Genomic DNA, 9,099 nt, shown 5'->3' on the forward strand with positions numbered 1-9,099 from the left:
TATGTAAGAAAGAACCACTTTGTTGTACAAGTAACTATTTTAGAATGACGATTAGATCATATATTGACAGACAGGGTATAGACTGGGAATAACGTCTTTTCAAAAACTTGCCTGGAGAAAGCAGTAATTCTGCTTGGCCAGTGAACTGAAATTCCAGTGAGGAACGGAGCGTTTCTATTTCTGATGTCTTTGAGCAATTCCAGTAACTCTAGTAGTTAAAGCATTGAGAATTGCACAGGCAGTAGACCTGATGTATAGTCATGAAATTTGTTTCAAAATTATAATGAGGTTTTTATGACTTGCAAAGAGGTTTTTTTTAACAAGCGAACTGAAAACCCAAGACAGTTACAGAAATTACTTTTCCTCTGTAACTTTCTAGTTTGCATTTTTCAGTTTGGGGAATGTTTGTATTAAAAGCTCTCTAACAGATAGTACTCAGTCCTGCAATTAAATACAAATTTGTGCTTGCAACAACAAGCCTCTTCTTATGGGAAGGATGCTGGATTTGTGACATTAATTGTGAGCTCACTGTATAATTAAGCAGGAAGGGAACATGGGATGTGAGCAAGACATCTGTTTATATAAAAACCATTTGATCCTAAGAAAAAGAATAGTAAGAGAAGTTACTTTAAAATAAATTAAAAAAAAATCACTTTACTAGCACTGCATATTTTAAAATTACCCCATTAGGACAGGTTGTCAGTGATTCACTAGGTCTGCCACTACATAGTACATAGTACATAGTGCTCCAGGCTCCTTTATTACAACAGCATCACTGAGTATGTTTCTTCCAGCTAAAATCATCAGGAGCTTTGTCCTTGTCTTCACAGAGAGCAAGATTAAGTATGAAGTTTTCCTACCCATTCCCTGACCTCCCCAAAATCTTGTACCTGTGGAAATTTAATAACGATGTTCAGAAATGAACCCCCAGTGACTATGAACTTCACACTGAATTACGATCTGAAGAATCTTACAGGTCATAAACTGTGCAGGTTTTTTTGTTGTAGTTTTTCAAATCTATTCAGACAGCTGCCTATGGTTGCTTTTGTGCTGCCACCAGTGTTTCTGCCTAGTTTTTTTACTGGTCTAGGCAATGTACTCTTCAGCTGGCTTCTGAGGTATTTTTCTGTGAGCACAACTAGTGCCATTAATCTTTAGGAAAACTGGACTCTCAATCCAGAGCTGCAGCAAGACAACCAGACACCGTTAACAATTTAACTACCTCTGAGATCCTTGAGCTTATAGATGAGGGCCAAATTTTTCAGCATCACAGGGACACAGGAATGAACTTGGCAATATCTGAAGGTCAGTTTAGCCCTGTATCATTCTCCACCGGTGAGCAACAGTGAGTGCTTGTGGACAGGCTATGGGTGCAGACAGTCTTGATACCGTCTCAAAAAATTCCGTAAGCAACAATTCACAAACTTCCAGCTTTAAAGCTTGCATTCATTTAATCATGTTTAATACTCTTATGCTCTGTGAACTTGTCCTACTCCTTTTTTAGTTTATCTGTCTGGTATCCAAAAGGTTTTATGGCAAGATTAATTACAACATATGAAGAAGCACTTTATTTTAAATTGGCTGCCTGATGACTACCTTAGCTGTTCCTCCCCTTCTTGTACTACAGGGAACAATGATTATTTTGTATTCATTTTTTTCCACTTACAGTCTTACAACTCAGATGTTCCTGATGTGGAAGTCAAAGTCTTTGCCGTTTCCATAAATGTGTATTCAAATTCTTTAGAAAGCAGCTCATTTGGCACCATCCTTCTAGGACCATGGCTGTCTTCAGAAATGTATTACACATTACACCTCTCAGTCCAACAATACCATCCTGGAGTTTCTTTAGACTTGAATACACCCAGCCTTGTTAATCTGTTACTTTGATTTTACTCATCTGTCCTAAAATGCCTTTTATTGATCCCTCAGTTTAGTACTAATATGAAGCTCTATTGCCTGTAAAAAAGAACCAGCTTACTTTGAAAACTTCTCTATCACTTTTGTGTTGAGTTTCACTACAAAAACCTGTTTTTTTTCCTATAGCCTAATTCTTCAAAAGGCCCATTCTATATCATCTGCCAGTTCTCCCTCTGCCAAACGCCGGGCTTCTGAAATACTTTACTAAGTTGTTTGTTGTTTGCTTTTTTTTAATTATTAGCTTTTATGTTAGCAACGTGATCCACTGATTCTGTTTTAGCCTGGTTCCTTGGGCTTTCTACATAACTAGCTTATGCAGAGCGCTTGTACTCCTTGTTAGGGTAAGAGATCTGCTTTTTGAAGGGTGACACTTCTGCCTTTGCTTGCCCCAGCTCGACTCCTGCTGGGCTGAAGGAGGAGCAAGGCAAGCAGCATCTCCCCAGTGCGCAGTGTGGCCACCAGCGTTGAAAAATCCCAACTCGATCACCCGCTGGCCACGGTGTGGGCAGTGCTGCAGCACCTCGCGGAGTTGGCAATCCTTGTTTTAAGAGGACATACTCCCACCTAGCGGCTTTCTTACGTTCAGGAAAATGCACTGGCTGCAGCAAAACGGGAGGTTAGCTAAACTTGCATTTAAAGAATAGCTAGGTCAGCAGCTCTTTATTAAGTCGACGTAACTGCTCAGTAGGTTTAGAAATGCTGATCTTTAATTTCTGTTTCACTGTTGTAACATCTAACCAGAAATCACAAAGGAACAGTTAATCTGTGTTACACCAATTTTGTTTATAGTTGCCCACAATGTAGTGGTTCTTGGTTTAGTTTTTCATTGCGGTTTTGGTTGTGTCACTAGGTTTTGTAGGAAAGACAAGAGCTAGATACAGAAAAGCACTTAAAAATCTTTCAGGTAAAACCCTCAAAGGTAAGTCATGGGATTCTATATGTGTACAAGATACAAATATATGTAAATATGTGTATATATATGTAAGTGAAAGAATTCCACAGAAACACGTTATATAGCTTCAGACTTAAATAGTGTCTCCAAGCATAGCACTATATGCTTAAAGCCTGAGGAAAAGTGCAAAGTAAAATCACACAGAAGCATCTTAAGTTGTTTAATTATAATTGGCATTGACAGTCCAGAGTTTCCTGACTTAAAAGCTAGTTAGCAGCTCACAGCAGCTGGATTATAAATTAAAAGGATGTGAGCCTGAAAATCAATGCCTTTTAGGTTTCTCAGAATAAGCTGGAATTCAAAGCCAAGTATGCACAGCCTGAAGAAAGAGTGGCTTCTTTCCACTTTTCAAACTACAGTTAAGGTATTTTAAATATTTAAATTTAGGAAAAGTAAAAATCTTGTTCTCCACTGTTGCATTCAATGTAATTTGTTTCCAGAATAATTAAATATTCAGAAGGTAATGTGATATAAAAATTTTATAGTCCCCCTGGTAAACTTCCAGTTAATGCCTAGATCAGATCAGGTATGACCAGAGACTTTGCAGTTTGATGTCTGATGCCTGTTTGGTTCCATTGCTGAAACACGCTCTAAGATTTTCACAGAAGCTACCATAAATTCAAATATTTTCTGACAATATTTGCAGAGAAAAAAACCCCCAAAACTTTACAGTGACTGAGAGGGGACTGTCTCCAATCTTTCTGAGCCCTCAGATGAGGACTGAGACACTAGCGGTGCGACGAAAAGGTGTTTCACATTCTTGTGGAAAGAAAACTTTGGTTTCAAGGTTGTTGGGGCTGTAGCCACTTTCAGAAGCACTAAAAATACCAAACCTCTTTAACTGGTGCTGTACAGCCATGTGGAGGATATACTACCATTTCAGAATTCATTTAAGTTGCCTGCCTAAAAAGCAGATGAGAAAGCATTCTGTAATGGTGGAGCATCAAAAGGCTGCAGGGCAGGATTCTCCATCTCCCTCGGCCCTTCCATCCTTCCCTCCCTCCTATTTCCTGACATTTACCTTTTCTTCCCCTTGCAGCGTTACTGTTTTCATCAGTTCCCATCTGCTCCTTCCCTCTGGGGGTTAGCTGTATTGCCAGAAACCAGCGGGTTTGTTCAGTGATTAAAGGTATGGCTTTGTCACACAGGGTCCAGGTTTAGAGTGAGATGGCGGGCTGGAGCATCTCTGCTACGAAGACAGGCTGAGAGAGCTGGGGGGGTCAGCCTGGAGGAGAAGGCTCCAGGGAGACCTTATGGCAGCTGCCAGTGCCTGAAGGGGCTACAGGAAAGCTGGGGAGGGACGTTGTACAGGGGCCTGTAGTGATGGGACAAGGGGGAACGGCTTTAAACTGGAAGTGAGTAGATTTAGGTTAGATACTAGGAAGGAATTCTTTCCTGTGAGGGTGCTGAGGCACTGGAACAGGTTGCCCAGAGCAGCTGTGGCTGCCCCATCCCTGGACGTGCTCAAGGCCAGGCTGGACGGGGCTGGGAGCAACCTGGGCTGGTGGAAGGTGTCCCTGCCCATGGCGGGGCGGGTGGAACTAGGTGTTCTTTAGGGTTCTTTCCAGTTCAAACCATTCCACAATTCCATGAGATACGGAGGGAGAGCAGCAAACAATAGTTCTGGAAGTAGTAAGAGGAAAACCAAAGAGATTTTATACATTTTATGTGCATTTTACATCACTCTGCAGTCAACGCTATTGGCTTAAAGTTTGTTTAATTCAATTTACATCAGTGAAATTGTTGATGCCCATGTTAGTGAAGGCAGAACATGCTTCAGTATCCATTTTTTCATATTCATTGCATATCTGCATGTTAAAATCATGTGGCATGTGTGTCTTGAAGTGGTTTACAAAAAAGGGAAAACAATTCTATATTATGTTTTCTCTAAAATTAATATTCTGTTCCCCCAAATGCTTGTTCCAGCAATATCAGATTTTGTAATTTTATAATTAAAAAACATTCCAAGTCTTTTAGGGCAGAAAGCTGAATGATGAGAAACAGCACCTTTCAAGAAAAAAGACCCTTTAGGCACTAGGGTGCCTTGTTAGGAGGATCCTACTTAACAGCCATTGCAGCTACTTGATAAAATGAAACCCAAAATGAAGTCTTTCTAGACAGCTTACTATAGTTAGATTTACAATCATATTATGTCTAGGTTTTCTACAGAGACCTTTGTCTAAACTTCAAAGAACGTCTGCTTCCTTTTAAAGTATTTCCACCACCTACATATCAAACCTGTCAGAGTGGAGAAATACTACATACCCTCTTTTCCTGCTCCAGGCCATAGTAAAATTTACACTGATAAAAAAAAAGTTTATGCTTCTATTAAAGCATATTACAACTGCAGTAATAGCCCACTCCAGGAGTATATATGCTGGGGCTTGCTAGCATTCCAATGAAACAGAAGTTAAAAAACATCAAGGACTTCTGTGTTACAGCTACCTAAAATAACTTGTAAGGAAAAGAAAAGCAACTGTCTGGTGCAGTCCTATAAAATAAAATGTGTAAGAAAAAGACCTCTTTCACATCTTTAAAATTTAGCCAAAGGAATAAATGTCATAATCTTGGCAGGACTCTGCCCTCATTCCTCATCCATCAGAGCTGGGACAGTTTCAAAAAGACATTCGTGAGGAAACTAACTTAGTGTTAATAGGAACAGTATAAAGCTTCAGGGCAAATAGCATATTATTTGCAATTTAAAGTAATTTTCTAATCAGAATTTGTGCCAAGTGCTTTTTGTAAAGTATGCTGTAATGCTTGTAAAATAATCCTGAAGTAAGTTTCTATTCATTGGGGTTAAAAGTTAAACATCAATGTACTAAGGTACTGATTCAATAAAGCAGTAAAAAACTAAATACTCTGATAAATAACAAACATTGTTCTGGGCCTGGCCTTTCTTCCCATCCTTTTGTTTATCTTCAGTAAAAAATCAGCAAATTAAAATATGGCATAAATTTGGATAAGTGGTACTCATACATGTATGGAGAAAGAGAAATTACAACTGTGAGAAACTGTCCCTTTGCTGTGAATGGCTGTCACTCTTAGAAAAGGGAATTAAAATGTTAATTGTCCTTCTCCTGCCTTCTCCAACTGATGGCTACTGATAAATGGGCGAGACGCTTCTTTTGAATGCACAATGCAATCAAGTACTGTGTGGGCAAAAGGGAAAGAAATTAAAATAAGGTGGAATTCCCTGGGGGCAGTGCCTATCTGGAGGATGAGAGAGACAGTTTATTCCCTACAACTGTTTTCTGATTTGACAGAATTACACACTGTTAAAAGTAACTAAACCTAACTTTTTACAATAGGAGATTGACTGAAGGGCTTGCTTGGTGAGGATTCTGCTCTTAATACGAAGAAAAGCAGCACTTCAGGGTGCTGGGGTAAATAACTTGTTCGATTTAGCCGTGAGCTTTCAGGTGTGCAAACTCTTTTTTGAAGACCTTAAGTTATCAGATATACTGCTTGATTTAACAAAAACATGGTATTCCCATGTAAATTTTGTCTTAGAAAATAAAAAAAATATTCCATGCAGACTTCATCGTTGAGTCACAGCAAAATCCAAAACAAATACAGGTCAGAAACAGTTGTTCTTAAGAAAAACTAATTATACTGAACAATCAGACTGTCAGAAAGAAAAAAAACAGCTAGTACCTGTGGGCAAGGGGGTAGTGGGAACTCTGATACCCAATTAGCATGAGGGGAACAAGGGGAAAAAAAAGGATCACTAATTTCTTTTAGAGAGGCAGGTGTCAGCAAGAAAGTCTTTAGTCCCTATGACTTTGATGTTTGATAAGAGATTATAATGTAGACATTGAATACTTTTAGGTTATTTTGCTTTTCTCTTTGATTCATGTCATAAACTGAAAAACGTGGCGGCAATTTTGTAGGTTTTCCTTGAGACGTTCTGCTGTGAAGTGCTGGAACGGGTCAACATTTCCAGCTGCTCAGCTCCTCTATCCTAGAACAGCAGTTGTCGTACTCCAGCAGTAAGTGGTAACCCATGCAGTAAGATGTCACTTAGATGAAATACAAAGAAAATGCTGAGGAGTTGTGCGGTCGGTGGGGTTTTTTTTGGTTGTGGGGTGTTTTTTTTGTTTGTTTGGGGTTTTTTTTTCTTTCTTTTTTTTTCCTCCCCCTTTTCATTCAGAAGAGGTTGTCTGCATTCTTTCATTACTTCCCACCAACAATAACAACTGAGACATACAGAGTTTTCTGCCAGGGACCGAGCAGTCTCCAAGGTAACAGGGACACTAAGCTGCAGTCAAAGTGCCCCAAACTTTATTTAACTTAATATACCCCAAATTCGTTCCTATTAGAGGTTTTGTGGCCCATTTAGATGTGGTCAAAAAACAAGCAGACACCTGAAATCTTGAAGGCAATAGCTTTGGTACATCAGCTGTTCAGAACTTTTAAATGGAGGCACATCGTTTGTAAAATATATGATTAGTGTATCGCGCCATTATTAGTAAGAGGATAATAGGCTTTATCTTTGAAAAATAAGCAGACTCAAATCGGTAAATGGGTAGTATGATGTAACAAATTTATGGCAGTATGTATTTAAAACTAGATTGCCAAAAGCTCTGGAACATACTCATAATGAAGATGAATTTGCATGTCCCAAAGTTAAAATTCCTGGGGTCCTCTGCCTTATTAATAGTTGAGCATTTAAATGTTAGGAAAAGGGAGGGGGAAGGAGTCATTAGTGAAATTATTTTGGCTTTGGGAGGCTTTCATTTGCTAGATGAAGAAAACATGCCAGAGGTTCCTAAGAACAAATAGAAGAACTCACAAACAAACCCATACTCTTTATTGACCTGGGTGCATCCGATGTGTGCCCATCAGTGCCACAGTGTGCCTGCACAGCTGTGACCCCTGAGGAGTTTTAATGGGGAGTTCAAGAGCAGCACTGAACCTGCAAGGCCTCCAGCCCCACTGGCTTGAGAAGTGTCAGTAGCCCTTAAGCTAATCAGCTTTGTTTGCAAGATACCCAAGTATTAATTAAAAAACAGGGATCGAAACCAGACCTATTTCACTTCAGTATTACTGGTCAGCATGGACCTGCACAACACTAAATGCTTCCTAAAGCACAAGGGCACACCAGCGCCCAAATACACCTTTTAAAAGCAGGTTTAAACCAAAAGAGACACCGGGTAACAGCCAGGTTAACCAAGGCTGAACAACTCCCCTCTGGGGGTGGAGGGAGGGGTGAGGCGGCTCCCCTCACGCCGGGGCTCCCCTCAGGCGCTGACCCGCCTTTAGGTGGTCACGCGACGCCCAACCGTCTTCCGCGGGCGCCGGCCGCACCCTCCTCGTTTAACGGTCGCCTGTTTTAAAAGAGCTCGCGTGCTGGGCATCGCCCTTTGCCTTGTTTTGATTGGCTGCTGTCTCCTGTCAATTATACCCGTGCCCACCCTGGCCGTCTGCTGATTGGCTAGGCGGGCGCAGAGCGAGGGAAAGCCGTGGCGGCGGGGCAGCGGGTGAGGTGCCTGGCGGCGGGGGGGGGGGAGGCTGTCTCCTGCCGCCCGCTCGGCCGGTGAGGCGTGGGGCTCGCAGCGGGGCGGCGGGGGTCGTGCCGCGGCCTCGCCTCCTTGGGGACAGCGGCGGCTTCGGGCTCTTGCTGTGCTGTGGGGAAGGGCGACGGCGGCGTGAGGGACGAGGGTGTTTGGAGAAGGGGCCGCCGGCGGCCGCCCTCAACGTGCAAGTCGGCGAGAGGAGTGCAGGGTATTTCTGGGGCTGCTGGTTTTCCCTCTCTCCGTCCATGTCCCCCATGCCCTCCTGCCGCCTCAAGTGCTGGTTTCGTCCTCGGGCCCCCTCCGTGGACCCCTTGTTTCCTCCTTTGGTCTTTTATCTGAATTCTTAACTGCCTCCTCACCTCTGTGGGAGCGCTGTGGACATGCTCATTAATTCCCGTTATCTTAATCTGGTGTCCCCTTGCTGCTCTTAGGGATAGCGTTCTTTCTGGCTGCACATTTGAGCTAACTGAGATGAAAGGAAAATTAGTCTACCTCTCCCTTGCCCCACCTTTGTTGTCTTTTTTTCTGTACCTTGCTAGGCCTGAAACTGCTTAGAGATTCCCTGATGATGGAATCTCCATGCAGATTGTAGGCTGTGAAACACAGTAAATGTAATTAACTTGCTGGAAGGACGTGGGACACCAAACGGGAGCCGTGGTGTTACATGCCTGCAACATGCTGGTGCCTGTCGGGGGATTTTTTATGCTCTAC

The sequence above is a fragment of the Falco naumanni genome, chromosome 1 (genome assembly GCF_017639655.2).
Source record: "Falco naumanni isolate bFalNau1 chromosome 1, bFalNau1.pat, whole genome shotgun sequence".
In the NCBI taxonomy this organism is placed as follows: domain Eukaryota; kingdom Metazoa; phylum Chordata; class Aves; order Falconiformes; family Falconidae; genus Falco; species Falco naumanni.